Source organism: Myxine glutinosa, chromosome 3 (genome assembly GCF_964187855.1).
Source record: "Myxine glutinosa chromosome 3, kmMyxGlut1.1, whole genome shotgun sequence".
Lineage (NCBI taxonomy): Eukaryota > Metazoa > Chordata > Myxini > Myxiniformes > Myxinidae > Myxine > Myxine glutinosa.
Window position 1 is genome coordinate 172403904 of NC_136263.1, and position 15142 is coordinate 172419045.

Here is a 15142-nt window from a genome sequence, read left to right on the forward strand (position 1 = left end):
AGTTTGCCGACGGGAAATAAATGAATACGCTCTCAAATGTGCCATCCGAGGCAGAGTGTGTTCGCCACGTTCGGCACACGCGATAGCTCGCTGCTCTCTGATTGGTTGAATCGTTTTTTGGACATAGCTCGGTAAGTAATTGTCCGATTAATATGAAACCTTGAAAAGGCACATCCTCGGGTCCCCAGCAATATACCTGGCAAGTTTCAAGTATATCGGACCGGTAGTTGTCGAGAAACAGCGGTCACAGACAAACAAACAAACAAACAAACATACACACAGAGATTACTGGAATTATAGATAGACTAGGGCATGCCCGTACTATATATATATCTAAAATTATATCCCCCCCCTCTATTTACATGAAATGGTTTGGTCCATGAAATGTTTTGGTCCATTCGCAACGCCAAAGCGAACGGCGAACGCTTTACATGAAATGGTTTGGTCCATGAAATGTTTTGGTCCATTCGCCACGCCAAAGCGAACGGCGAACGGCTTGCGAGTACAGTGACAATCCCCCCCCCCCCCCCTCTATTTACATGAAATGGTTTTAATTAGTTTTAAAACATAGTTTAACGCCAACATAGCGGCAACATAGTTTGCCAACGTGAAATAAATGAATACGCTCTCAAATGTGCCGTCCGAGGCAGAGTGTGTTCGCCACGTTCGACACACGCGATAGCTCGCTGCTCTCTGATTGGTTGAATCGTTTTTTGGACATAGCTCGGTAAGTAATTGTCCGATTAATATGAAACCTTGAAAAGGCACATCCTCGGGTCCCCAGCAATATACCTGGCAAGTTTAAAGTATATCGGACCCGTGGTTGTCGAGAAACAGCGGTCACAGACAAACAAACAAACAAACAAACATACACACAGAGATTAGTGGAATTATAGATAGCGAACGCTTTACATGAAATGGTTTGGTCCATGAAATGTTTTGGTCCATTCGCAACGCCAAAGCGAACGGCGAACGGCTTGGAGTACAGTGACAATCCCCCCCCCCCCCCCCTCTATTTACATGAAATGGTTTTAATTAGTTTTAAAACATAGTTTAACGCCAACATATGGCATGCCCGTACCCGTACTATCCGTAATGGCGCACGCTCTCACAGGAGCTCCGGAAGGTCGCATATCGCAGGAAAGCGAAAGAATCGCAAATTAGTTTTAATTAGTTTTAAAACATCGTTTAACGCCAACATAGCGCCAACATAGTTTGCCGACGGGAAATAAATGAATACGCTCTCAAATGTGCCATCCGAGGCAGAGTGTGTTCGCCACGTTCGGCACACGCGATAGCTCGCTGCTCTCTGATTGGTTGAATCGTTTTTTGGACATAGCTCGGTAAGTAATTGTCCGATTAATATGAAACCTTGAAAAGGCACATCCTCGGGTCCCCAGCAATATACCTGGCAAGTTTCAAGTATATCGGACCGGTAGTTGTCGAGAAACAGCGGTCACAGACAAACAAACAAACAAACATACACACAGAGATTACTGGAATTATAGATAGACTAGGGCATGCCCGTACTATATATATATCTAAAATTATATCCCCCCCCTCTATTTACATGAAATGGTTTGGTCCATGAAATGTTTTGGTCCATTCGCAACGCCAAAGCGAACGGCGAACGCTTTACATGAAATGGTTTGGTCCATGAAATGTTTTGGTCCATTCGCCACGCCAAAGCGAACGGCGAACGGCTTGCGAGTACAGTGACAATCCCCCCCCCCCCCCCCTCTATTTACATGAAATGGTTTTAATTAGTTTTAAAACATAGTTTAACGCCAACATAGCGGCAACATAGTTTGCCAACGTGAAATAAATGAATACGCTCTCAAATGTGCCGTCCGAGGCAGAGTGTGTTCGCCACGTTCGGCACACGCGATAGCTCGCTGCTCTCTGATTGGTTGAATCGTTTTTTGGACATAGCTCGGTAAGTAATTGTCCGATTAATATGAAACCTTGAAAAGGCACATCCTCGGGTCCCCAGCAATATACCTGGCAAGTTTAAAGTATATCGGACCCGTGGTTGTCGAGAAACAGCGGTCACAGACAAACAAACAAACAAACAAACATACACACAGAGATTAGTGGAATTATAGATAGATGAATATCCTGGAACGGCCCTCTTGTCCAGATTATTTTGAATAAGGAATGTTCCAGACAGCTTACCAACGCTCAGAGGTTTTAAATCACTATTGATTTATTTAAAAAACACTGCAAGTGCGACGGTGAAAAACCATGCTTTCTTCACGGGAATTCTTCCGGATTATTTGTAATAAATTAGCCACATTGACTCAGGAGATCATAACAATCATTTCGGTAGAACTACACAAATCAGAAATTCCACATCAGAAAGCTCCAGTAGAACTACACAAAACAAAACGTCTATATCTCTATCTCTCTCTGGTTTTTTCATTTCTGTTCCTCACAAGTCTGTCTCTCTCTTATACACACACACACACACACACACACACACACACACACACACACACACACACACACACACACCCACACACACACACACACACACACACACACACACACACACACAGACAGACACACACACACACACACACACACAGTCACGTGAAAAAGTAAGTACACCCCATGTAAAATTTTGACTTTATCAACATATTTCAACATACAGCTATTTGATCTTCATTTCAACAATATTGATAGATAAAGGTGATATAATATAACAAATATCATGAAACATTTACATTTTGTAGTCCATTGTATAATTTAAATAAACATAAATGCAAATTTCGCATGTGGAAAAAGTAAGTACACCCTTGGCTTCAATCGGTGGTATTGCCCCCTTTGGCAGAAACAACCTCAAGTAGGCGTTTCTTATAACTGTCTACCAGTCTCTGACATCGACTGGGAGACATTTTTTCCCACTCCTCCATGCAGAATTCTTTCAGCTGTGCGATGTTTGAGGGGTTTCTTGCATGCACAGCTCGTTTCAAACCCCCCCACATCTCGATGGGATTTAGATCCCGGCTTTGACTTGGCCATTCCAGAACCCTCCATTTCTTTCCTTTCAGCCATTCCTTGGTGGATTTACTGGTATGTTTAGGGTCATTGTCATGTTGCAGGGTCCACCTTCGGTTGAGCTTCAACTCCTCCGACAGATGGCCTCACATTATCCTCAAGCACCCTCTGGTACAATGAATAATTCATAGTGGATTATATGATGGTGAGCTGCCCAGGCCCTGATGCAGCAAAGCTGCCCCAAACCATAATAATGTTTCCACCACCATGCTTTACAGTTGGTATCAGGTTCTTGTGGTCAAATGCTGTCTTTGGTTTTCGCCAAACATATCTTCTAGTACTGTGGCCAAATAGCTCTACCTTTGACTCATCTGTCCAGAGCACGTTGTTCCAGAAGTGCTGGTCTTTGCCTAGGTGTTCAATGGCAAACTTTAGTCTTGCCCTGGTGTTCTTTCTGGACAGCAACGGTTTCCTCCTGGCACACCTCCCATGTCGATCAAATTTGTGCAGCCTCTTTCTAATGGTAGACTCGTTCACTTTGACATCAACAGTGGCAAGAGCTACCTATAGGTCCCGTGATGACATTCTGGGGTTCTTAGAGACTTCTTTCAGCATCTTGCAGTCTGCTCTCGGGCTGAACTTGCTGGGGCGGCCTGGCCTGAACAAGTTGGCAGTTGTTTGGAATCTTCTCCACTTGTAGATGATCTTCCAGACAGTCGAATGATTGATTTCTAATTGTTTGGAGATCTTTTTAAATCCCTTCCCAGACTCGTGGGCATCTATAACCTTCTTTCCGGAGGCCTCAGAGAGCTCTTTTGATCTAGGCATGGTGACGCCGAACACTTCAACAACAAAGAGCAAACCAAACGAAATGTCTGAGGTTTAAATAAGACAGGTTCCTCCAAGATCCTCTCTAACGATGTTCTAATCATTTGCACCTGAGCTGGTGCACCTGATTCTAATTTTAGGTATTGGAAGTAGTGATAAATGTTGGGGTGTACTTACTTTTTCCACATGCAAAATTTGCATTTATGTTTATTTAAATTATACAATGGACTACAAAATGTAAATGTTTCATGATATTTGTTATATTATATCACCTTTAATAATAATAATAATAATAATGCACTTATTTTATATCGCGCTTTTCAGGGAGCCCAAAGACGCTTTGACAGTGTGCAAAACATAATGCATAGCAAAACATAACAATTGCAAAAAAAGAAGAATCAAAAGGGAAATATTCAAAGCACAAAGGAGGGAGAAGGAGAGGAGACAGTCAGGGGTTAGATGCTGTGGGTTAAATGTTGAATGCAGTGTTGAACAGGTGGGTCTTGAGTGATGTTTTGAATGTGGTGAGTGAGGAGGAGTCTCTGATGGTGTGAGGTAGTGAGTTCCAGAGGGTGGGAGCAGCGATGGAGAAGGCCCTGTCCCCCCCAGGATCTGAATTTGGTCTGGATGGGGGGTGGGCGGGGTCAGGAGGTTGGTACCAGCAGAGCGGAGGTTGCGGGTGGGAGTGTGTCTGGAGAGGAGGTCAGCCAGGTAGGATGGGGCCAGGTTATGGAGGGCTTTGTAGGTCAAGAGGAGGATTTTGTACTGGATTATTTGGGAGATGGGGAGCCAGTGAAGCTTGTAAAGGACGGGGGTGATGTGGTCACGGGTCCGGGAATGGGTGAGTAGACGGGCAGCGGAGTTCTGAATGTATTGGTCCTTTATCTATCAATATTGTTGAAATGAAGATCAAATAGCTGTATGTTGAAATATGTTGAAAAAGTCAAAACTTTACATGGGGTGTACTTACTTTTTCACGTGACTGGACATCCACACACACACACACAAATATATATGCACATACACACACACACACACACACACACACACACACACACACACACACACACACACACACACACACACACACACACACACACACACACACACACACACACACACACACACACACACACACACACACAACGTGACAAGAACAAGCTGATTAGATTTTGGTTCAGGTCCGAATCCAGATCAGGCCTTTCAGTGGGATTTTGTTGTCCTCCTCCTTTTCCTTTTATAAAGGGTGAGGTCCGGTGGTACCAAGCTTCTTCTGCCCTGCCTTTAACACGATCCTCCTTTACATCCCTCTGTCTTCAGCCAACTCTCTCCACTCTCCAACCACCCTCACCTTTCTGATATCCCTCTTCACACAATCCTTGCATCTCAACTGTAGTCTACCTCTTTACCTCCGACCTTGCTCCCTCAACCTATCCGCTCTCTTTGCCATTCTGAGAGATACCAAACAAAAAATGTTCAGCCTGGTGGAAGTATGCTCTCTACCGAGTGCCGTTCTAGTTATTTCTGGGACAGTTTTGATGAAAACCTTGTAATGTGAGGGTGGAAGGAGAAGCCAAGGTGGAGGGCAAGAGGGAGGTGGAGTTCCTGATTCGTCAAACCACTGAAAAGCAAGATAAGGTTGGTGACATCAAAGGCATTCCATTCTGAGTACTTAAGAGAAAAGCCACCCGAAGCTGTGGGTACACTGTGAATCAATGCTCAAATGCCACAAAATGTACCGATTTGTCCATCGCCTTGGAATGTACTATTAAAGTATACAGTGAAGTATGTGCACTCGTCTCTAAGCTGCCCAGCCAGGGTTTGAATCCCGACCTAGCTATAAATCAGCCAATGATGCTACCCGATAATGAGCCTAAGCTCGTAATAGGTCTTTTGCTTTTACACGAGCCTCGAATTGGCATTAAAAAAAAAAAAATTATCCAAACATGATGGCTGATACATTTTTGTTACGGCCAACTGAAATGGGACACGGCGCTACTGTAGAGATGCGGGCACCATGATGCGGAGCCTTTCCGACGAGAGCACGGTTAATGGATGGAGATATATTGAGGTGTTTTTGCAGCGGACTATGACTTGTGAGATTACAGGAGAATGCATTTAACACTTCGGAATCGTACATAAATTGATTCATGTCTTACCAGTGAACAAAATGAAAATAACCATATATGGCAAAATATATGTCACCAGTTATATTATCAATGAGGACATAAAGCAGAGTGAACTTCAGGCCTGGTCTATTGCTGGAATTGAAACTCTGGTTTCGCAAGTTCCTCTTAAATGTGTTAAAAGATTGTGTCAGCTTACTTTTTAACTCTATTTTCAGTTGTAGCCATATATTATCTGTTTTTACCACCTATTTCCCAAATGGTAGAGGTAAGTCAAAGTTGCCGCATCCTACCAAGCCTAACTAAAAACTCTAGAATCCAAGGCCCTCACCAGGAAGTGAAAACAAGGCCTTTGTCTCTCACCGCAAACAGGTGTTGCAGTCCTCCGTAAACTTTTATACTGTCTTGCTCCTCCTGTCCTGTCTGCCCCCTAATCTGTCCCACGTGGGTGCGCACACTTATGCAAGTCCATACCTCCTTACCCTCATCAGGTTCCATCTTTGAGCCCTACTCAATTATTTAATTTATTTTGGGGGGGGGGGGCAGGTCTGGCGAGTCACGTGAATACGTTACTTGCTTTCCCATCCAACTGTTCAGGACTGCTGTCGACAAGCACCTCGTGGCCCTCTCTCTCTAACTGTTAGCTCGGCTTTTCCACAAATATGTTATTGGTATCTGTGTTTTATCTGGCTGTACCCTTTCATCCTGCCACCTATTATTGTACAACTCTTGCATGATCTTTGACCTCTGAATTAAAAAAAAAGTCCCAGAAATTTATAACAAATCACAATGGGAATAATAAAAACAAGATGATATGCCCGTTAAGGACCGGTGATGGGATTGGATTTCAAGGGACGGGAGGGAAACAGAACAACAATAACAATCCCGCGGCGGAACGGAACCGGAATACCGTCACGTCATCCAGCCTGGCGAACACTTTGAGAAGTGTTTTTACTGAGCTGAACGGAAAAAATGGAGGAGTTTGAGGAAGCATTTTGTATGGAGCCTATGGCCCGCTGGTTGCATCATCTTTCTGGAAGCGAGGCTCAAACACAAGACCCTAAGGTCTTAAGCCAGCCACATCAACCGTTAAGCCAACCCCCGGGTTCGGAAATGTAGATGTCAGAATGGACCTTTCTCTGAGAAAAATAGCGACAGACAGACAGACAAACATCTCTCTTATAGTACAGAAAGAGGATCAGATGGATTTGCCTGATATTGCTTCTTCAGAACTCATCAGACACCACAATACTATCTTGACAGGTCTGCGCTCAGTCCTTCTGCAGGAAAGGTAGAAAGCACCGGCGAATCGACGAGAAGGTCCATTTCCTTATGATTTGGCAAAAAATGCGAAATGAGAGCACTTGAGCAGCAAAGAATGAACAATATTTGAACGCACAATTTATATTTGCTTTCTGCTGATAAATAAATGTGAATAGCAAGTCAGGAGAGTTTATCAAAAAAGATAATAGTGGAATCATCAGTGTGAGCGCGCACACCTTTTGCTCAGGACTGTTGAAACAGGTTCAGGCATCAGCGAAAACTTCGATTACCTTACAAAACCAACAAATATCTTTTTCTTTTCTCGACTTGATTTTTTTTTTTGATTTGACGTTTTATTTTTTTGACCAATACTTCTTGACTTGATTATCAACTTTTGAAGGAAACACACGTGATGCAAGTATGCATTTCGCAACCGGAGAGCCACAAATGCAAGGCGAGACTTCCCGCCCCAGAAATGACTGGTAAATTAAGAGTACGTGCATTTACCGATCGACGATTCATTTGATCTTCATACAATGGTGTAACGTTGTAAAATTGGGGTATTGCTCTCCCTGAAGGACTGGTGCCCCAGCATCGCATCCGTCTCTCCTGGATTCTGTGGAATCTAAAGCTCTCGAGATTATTGGAATGACCCGCCACGAGGTCAAAGCACAAATCCTGCTGCTCTCACATTGCAGGCGGGTCAGTGGCCTCTCTCCTCCTATCGAGACGACCCTCCTCACGCAGCCAACAAAATGGTCTAGAGCTTTTCCAGGACACACTCAGTAACTCCCCAACCAGTTAAACTCGCAAAGATTTGGCTTTCTGCACACCACAACTCTTTTCTCCAATACGTGTGACTCTGGCCTTCCAGAGAACACCACCCCACCCCACAAACCCCTTTTCCTGTCAACACTATGACCGCCCGCCCATCCTAGGTCACAACTTTCATATTTGGGTTCGCTTATTAATATTCCCATTTCTCCTGGCTCGTGTGCATGGAACCCATATAGCATGCGAGTTTGCCCATTGCCTGACAAGGTCAGATTGACTGTCCCGAGTTGGGCTCACTCAGCTTATAATCAATGTAAAACATACATTTTCATGTCTACCATTATCCTTGTTAAAACTGAAACTGAAAGCGGATGGATGTTGTGTTTTCACCCTGTCTGTTTATCTATCTGTCTGTCTGTGAGCAGGATATCTAAAAAAAGTTGTGGACGGATGCGGATGAAATTTGGTGGACAAGTTGGGTGCGTGACAAGGAGGAATTGATTAGATTTTGGTGAAGACCCGGATCGAGATACTATAATTTTTAAGTGATTCTTCACCATTGAGAGATAGTGCCAAAAACGAAAAATAGCAGGATATCTCAAAACGTTATGGACGAATTCAGACTAAACCTGGGGGACAGATTGGGTGTGTGACACGGAAGAATCGATTCGATTTTGGTGAAGATCCCGATCCGGACACGAGAATTCTTTTTTAATTTCTTAAGTAATGGAGGTAGGAGTAGAGGCACTGTTGTCTCGAAGTCGACTAGTTAACCCCTCCCGGCCCTTTTTGTTCTGTGAAGAGACAACTTTTTACATTTGTCTTGTTTCAATCCAAGGGGCTGGTTGTTCTGCTTTTGTTTTCTTTGTGTAGCCCCCACCTCGCAAAATGGAGAAGATCGTCATGGGGCCCGCAAGGCTAACCCCCGCTCTAGCAGGGAAAATGGCCTTAAAATGCCTGTTGTTTGTTGTTGTAGTCCCCACCTCGAGTGGCCTTCTGGCTTTGTGGTGGGCAATATCCCATAAAAACAAAAAAGAAGGAATTCTTCACCATTGAGAGATAGGGCCAAAAACGAAAAATAGGATATCTCAAAAGTTATGGACGGATTCGGACGAAACCTGGACAGGTTGGGTGTGTGACAAGAACGAATCAATTTGATGTTGGTGGAGATCCAGATCCAGATCCGGATCCAGATACGAGAATTTTTTTTAATTTCCTAAGTGATTCTTCACCATTGAGAGATGGGATAAAAAACGATATATATCCTGATATTTCAAAAAGTTGTGGTGGAGCTATGACAAAACTTGGCGGACGAGTTGGTTCGGTGACGAGAACAAGCCGATTAGATTTTGGTTGAGGTCCGAATCCAGATCCGGCCCATCAGTGGGATGCAAAACGTAAGCTGTTCAACCTGGCGGAGGTATGTGCTCTACCGAGTGCCATTCTAGTTATGCATATGATAGATACAAGCTTCTACGCAAGTCTAAGAATAAGAAAAAAAAATTGAAATAAAATTAAAATCACCAACTTTCAAAATCCCATATTGCCCACCAAAGTGCCTGCAATAAATGCAAAAGTACTCCAAGTCTTCTAATGCCATTATCTTGCACGTGTGCCAAAAAAATTAATCGTCCAGGTTAAAATCTCTACGACGAACCTAAAGGGGACATTGGGTCGAAACGGTTGAATGTTTCTCTCCACCCTAAGCAAGACAACCCCGTCTACTCCCGTGGTCGTTTCGAAGGCGCACGTGACCCCTTGCTTCCCATTGACGAGTATTTGCATCACTACGCTCTTTAGAGAATTCTCAAGGCTGTCGTTATCTTTTCGAAGTTGCTATGTTTTTTCCAGCAAAGCAAACAATTCCGTGCCAACAGTCTGGCGAAAGGCCAAAATGCTACTCGGTTTGAATGTAGAGTGAACCCAACCATGACACGCAGGGACCCTTCGCCCTTAAAAGGCCGTTGCATCGTAGGCAAGCAACGGCAGGTATCTATTTATTCATTCATCAATATATATTAGGGATTGAAGGGTCATCTTACCAGGTAATAATCAGGGCATAATCATGATAGAAATTATCAACATGGGCTCGCCCGAGATGCAAGTCCCTGAAAAAAAAGGCCTCCAAAAGACAAGCCATGTATGGCCTTGTAAGGATGACTGAGGGGTTCTTTTTAACCCCCAAAAGATACATATTTGGTTGCCATAAACAGATTTCAAAAATTGCAGTAAAGTTCACATTAAATACACTATCGGTACCCGCCCTAAGGGCGGGGCTTCAATTGGGAGGCCCAAATGAAAAGGCAAAATATCAGAAATTGAAGGCTTTTTTTTATTTTAAACGATTTATACAAACATCCGTTAAATCATATCACACGCAAATCATCACAATCTAAACAGTATTTGTAGAATTTCATTAAAAGCCACATCAGTGTTCATATCGGTAAATATTATTCCATCGTGTTTGGAAAAACTGGAAAATTTGTGAAAATTTTTGAAAAACAATATAGCCTATTTTACTCCACGGGGTCCCAGGATTACCAACCCAAAATGTCGTTGCGATTGGTTCAGCCGTTTTTGCGGTACCTGAAAACACACGGACAGACAGACAAACATTTGGTGAATTATAGTAAGATTCGTGAATTCATTCATTCTAAGTGTCAAAGAGGGTGGATGGAGACTGGCACAAGCAAAAAAAAAAAAAAAAAAAAAAAAAAAAAAAAAAAAAACTTTTCCCCCTCTACAACCAAAGGTAGACGGAGGTTATGTTTTCACCCCTGTCTGTTTATTTGTTTGTTTGTGCGTGTGATATCTCAAGAATTTGGTGCAGGTCCGAATCCAGATCCGGACAATCAGTGGGATACAAAATGTTTGAGATGCCACTTCTAATGGAGGAACCGCAGGAAGTTAGGACGAAACAAAATGTGAAGAGGAAGCATGCTCAACTAAGCCCATGCAACTTGAGTTTACTGTAATTCAGTGAAAACACAAACACTGCAAGACAGACACACACTCACTCATATGTGATGAACACAGATGCCACCACAACTGACATCACTGCCACCTCCGCTCAGCCGCATAACACACCAACAACTCTGCAAAGCTGCAGGACACATGGACGCTCAGCAACTTTGTAGACCTTCTACAAACCACCACTGCCGTTGCTCACATGCATGACACACAACCACATAGGACACACTGACGCTCTGCAACCGTTTAACCGCATGTCAAACCACTGCTGTCTCAGTTCCGCCACAAATCACACCGCCGTCTAGAGGCTGCACAACACCACACTGCCACTGCTACTACCACAAGGACTTCGGACACCACCCACCACCGCCTCCTGCTCCTCCCACTCTCAGCTGCACAGCACACCGCTGCAGCTCAGCCACATAACATACCGCCACATTCATTGTTGCCACCCAGTCACGCACAAGCCACCACCGACCAGCCACAAACAAACCGCTGCTGCACAACACTGCATGACACGCCGCGGACGCCAAGTCGAGCAGGACACAATGCCACCCAGCTACGCAGAACACGCCACCCAGCCATTCGCAATACACGAGTGGCACGCCTGCACAGATGTGCGTGACACACTGACACCGCATTCAGCCACATGGCACACCACTCGGCCAGGCTGAACATGACCAAAGACACTCAGCATCCCTACAAGCCACCGCTGCCATTCACCAGCCCAACATTCTACTGCCACCACTTAGCCATCTGACACACCACCGCTGCCACTCAGACAGACAACAACCACCAGTCAACTGCTCAACATACCGACAATACCTCCACTATGACTCCAGACCACACCAATGCGGCAAATGAGCCACTCGACATGCTGCAAAAGCCACTTATTTGGGGGGAACACCACTGCCGCCATACAGCTGCACAGCAAGTCAACACCACGGCCCAGCAATGTGATATGCCACTCATCGCCCTACGCTCAACTACCACGACTCAGCTGCCAACCACTCTACACACAGTCGCTCAGGCGCACGGTGAGCCGTCGCCGCCGCTCGGCCCGCGTCGAGCCGTCGCCGCCGCTCGGCCCGCGTCGAGCCGGCGCCGCCGCTCGGCCCGCGTCGAGCCGTCGCCCGGCCCGCGTCGAGCCGTCGCCGCCGCTCGGCCCGCGTCGAGCCGTCGCCGCCGCTCGGCCCGCGTCGAGCCGTCGCCGCCGCTCGGCCCGCGTCGAGCCGTCGCCCGGCCCGCGTCGAGCCGTCGCCGCCGCTCGGCCCGCGTCGAGCCGTCGCCGCCGCTCGGCCCGCGTCGAGCCGTCGCCGCCGCTCGGCCCGCGTCGAGCCGTCGCCACCGCTCGGGCACGCGTCGAGCTATCGCCGCCGCTCGGCCCATGTCGAGCCGTCGCTCGGGCCCGTGTCGAGCCGTCGCCGTGGCTTGGACACATGTCTAGCCGTCGCCGCTGCTTGGACCTGTGTCGAGCCGTCCCAGCCGCCTGGGCCTGAGTAGGGCCGTCGCAGCCGCTTGGGCCTGAGTAGAGCCGTCGCCGCCGCCCGGGCCCGCGTTGAGTAGTCGCCGCCGCTCGGGACCGCGTCGAGTAGTCGCCGCCGCTCGGGTCCGCGTCAAGTAGTCGCCGCCGCTTGGGTCCGCGTCGAGTCGTCGCTGCCGCTTGGGCCCACGTCGAGCAGTCGCCGCCATGCGCAAAGCCACTGCCGCCGAGCGGCATGCCTCCGCCAACACCTGGTGACACCACAACTCAACCATGCCACCACTGCACTCAACCATTGCCACTCAGTAGTCCTACACACCACCAACATCCAAACCACCACTTAGCAGCCCTCCACCTCACCGCCACCACTCAGGTGCCCGACTCCACGCCACCACTCAGGCGCCCGACTCCACGCCACCACTCAGGCGCCCGACTCCACGCCACCACTCAGGCGCCCGACTCCACGCCACCACTCAGGCGCCCGACTCCACGCCACCACTCAGGCGCCCGACTCCACGCCACCACTCAGGCGCCCGACTCCACGCCACCACTCAGGCGCCCGACTCCACGCCACCACTCAGGCGCCCGACTCCACGCCACCACTCAGGCGCCCGACTCCACGCCACCACTCAGGCGCCCGACTCCACGCCACCACTCAGGCGCCCGACTCCACGCCACCACTCAGGCGCCCGACTCCACGCCACCACTCAGGCGCCCGACTCCACGCCACCACTCAGGCGCCCGACTGCACGCCACCACTCAGGCGCCCGACTGCACGCCACCACTCAGGCGCCCGACTGCACGCCACCACTCAGGCGCCCGACTGCACGCCACCACTCAGGCGCCCGACTGCACGCCACCACTCAGGCGCCCGACTGCACGCCACCACTCAGGCGCCCGACTGCACGCCACCACTCAGGCGCCCGACTGCACGCCACCACTCAGGCGCCCGACTGCACGCCACCACTCAGGCGCCCGACTGCACGCCACCACTCAGGCGCCCGACTGCACGCCACCACTCAGGCGCCCGACTGCACGCCACCACTCAGGCGCCCGACTGCACGCCACCACACAGGCGCCCGACTGCACGCCACCACACAGGCGCCCGACTGACACGCCACCACTCAGGTGCCAGACTGCACGCCACCACTCAGGTGCCAGACTGCACGCCACCACTCAGGTGCCCGACTGCACGCAACCACTCAGGTGCCCGACTGCACGCCACCACTCAGGTGCCCGACTGCACGCCACCACTCAGGTGCCCGACTGCACGCCACCACTCAGGTGCCCGACTGCACGCCACCACACAGGTGCCCGACTCCACGCCACCACACAGGTGCCCGACTCCACGCCACCACACAGGTGCCCGACTCCACGCCACCACACAGGTGCCCGACTCCACGCCACCACACAGGTGCCCGACTCCACGCCACCACACAGGTGCCCGACTCCACGCCACCACACAGGTGCCCGACTCCACGCCACCACACAGGTGCCCGACTCCACGACATCACACAGGTGCCCAACTCCACGACACCACTCAATGGGGTGACACAATCTCTTCTTTTTTTTGCTCGTCATTTCACACCTCGTCTTCGCTCTAGTATAGAGCTGCGTGTGTTGAACATGCTCAGTGAGTCCAGCAGATCCGTGCACCGCGCACAATTGCCGAGTAAAACGATAACACATCCACACACACAAAAACCAATGTCGGAACTGCAAAAGTCCAAAAACAAAATAAAAATGCACAGTCGACACGGGAGATCGGCAATGGCCGCATGATGGCGGCGGCCCTGGGGAACGACCAGCGCGGTAAGGAGGAAAAAAAACAAAAAAAAAACAACAAGACCAAACAAACACGAACGAAGGTCCTGAAATTGAGGAGGTGATGATCGCACAGAGGCCAGAGGGTGACAGGAAGACAGAAGAGTAAAAGGTGGTTGTGGTGGTGGTTGTGCCCAAGGGTGAACGGGTTGGTAAAAAGGCGAACGAACTGAGGAGAGCGGCGTCCGTCCCGTGAGAAGGATGAGGTGTGCGATCGTAGTCTGTATGACGAGAGAGAGAGAGACACCGAGAGTGAGGTACAGAGACAGAGACCCGCGATGGCGCGGTTACGTCGTGCGGCGGACGCGGCCACGCAGGCACGCCGGGAGGAGGAGGAGGAGGAGGGGGGTAACCGCGGGGCCCGGTGAGGATCGGGTCCGACCCGGCTCGCACTACCCACCAGTTCGGCCGAGCCCTGGGCCTCAAACGATCTCCGTTGGACCCAGACTCTCAGAACGGGCGCTGCCGCATGGCGGCCTCTCGACAACGCCGTCTTGATTTGGGAGATGGGGCGAGATGGCGGGTCGGGGCGGGAGGGGAGGGGATGCGGGCGGTGACGTGAAACGGTCTGTAGAGGGCGCTGCAGAGAATCCGCCTTGTTTGGAAATACGCTTCTGTAACTGTAAGTGATTTGAATTATATCGAATGGTCGTGAACCGAAGGTCTTGAAAGTCGCGCAGTCACGAGCCGGACGACGATCTCTTGATTTCGGTCGATATATCGGTTGAGGGTCGTTACAACTAGATCCTAATGGCAAAGGTGTTCAAAATGATCGACGACCTGGGTGTTGATCGGTCTCTGAGAGTGTCGCCCTCTCTGAGAGTGTCGACCTTTTACTCATCAACTTCAAAATGGCAGCTTTTTAATACTTGGC

At 48.8% G+C, this 15142-nt stretch overlaps 1 protein-coding gene across 8 annotated transcripts in view; it reads right to left on the bottom strand.

Moving 5' to 3' along the window:
• LOC137423053 (glucocorticoid modulatory element-binding protein 2) overlaps nucleotides 1-14803 on the bottom strand; it is a 131590-nt gene extending 116787 nt beyond the window's left edge. For 3 of the 8 annotated variants that reach the window (XM_068109834.2, XM_068109829.2, XM_068109836.2), the window contains exons 1-2: nucleotides 14669-14803; nucleotides 10537-10577 (exon numbers count right to left, since the gene is read on the bottom strand). The gene's annotated coding sequence lies outside the window, so the exon portion shown is untranslated. Of the gene's footprint in view, nucleotides 1-5374; nucleotides 5530-10536; nucleotides 10578-11008; nucleotides 11095-14668 lie in introns of those variants that run through there. The other 5 variants (XM_068109835.2, XM_078774740.1, XM_068109830.2 and 2 more) reach the window with 3 other exon arrangements.
• Nucleotides 14804-15142: the final 339 nt, after the last annotated feature.